Source organism: Sinocyclocheilus anshuiensis, unplaced genomic scaffold, assembly GCF_001515605.1.
Source record: "Sinocyclocheilus anshuiensis isolate Anshui unplaced genomic scaffold, SAMN03320099.WGS_v1.1 scaffold624, whole genome shotgun sequence".
Classification (NCBI taxonomy): domain Eukaryota; kingdom Metazoa; phylum Chordata; class Actinopteri; order Cypriniformes; family Cyprinidae; genus Sinocyclocheilus; species Sinocyclocheilus anshuiensis.
The window spans coordinates 574,124-574,750 of record NW_015554128.1 but is presented as its reverse complement, the minus strand read 5'-3'; the positions used below and the strand labels follow the sequence as shown (position 1 = coordinate 574,750).

Sequence of the window (627 nt, the reverse complement as noted above, 5' to 3'; positions counted from 1 at the left end):
ATACAGTGATAAAGGCCATGTCGATTAACATTGCATTATAAATATACTTTCCTTAAAAAAATACCCAAGATGGAAGAACACCGATAAACCCTATATTTTGTGCAGTCGTATGTTTATTTTCCTCAAGTTTCATCAGTTAAAATGTCTCTACCTCCATTGTGCGTTTTATTCAGCGATAACTGGATACCTTCCTGGAGCATTGTCAGTAGTATTTCTTCTGCTATGGATATGTGGAGTTTCTGTGCAAGAGCGCCCTCCGGCTTCCAGTATGAATTAAAACAGTCTTTACGTTATGTGTGAACTCATTAATGCTCACCCTATTTTGGGTAAACATAGGAAAGATAATACTTTTCTTAAAAGAAACAGGATTCCCTGAATTATCGTCATTGATATCGTTATCGTAATAAATACCAGAAATATCGTGATATATTTTTAAGCCCATATCGCCCATCCCTACTTGCCGATACCAAGTACCGATACCAGTATTTTTTCATTGCATTTGTAAATTTTTTAAATATTGGGTACAGAAACCAAATGAGTGTCTTTAATGTTAGTTGGTTAACTTAATTTATCAAATAGATACAGTCAAACCAAAATTTATTCAGACACCTTCAACATTTCTCACAT

The 627-nt window shown here is 34.1% G+C and overlaps 1 protein-coding gene across 1 annotated transcript in view; it reads left to right on the top strand.

The window, feature by feature from the left end:
- Positions 1 to 627, top strand: part of LOC107670216 (furin-1-like) — a 119,775-nt gene that overhangs the window by 43,024 nt on the left and 76,124 nt on the right. The window lies entirely within an intron of this gene.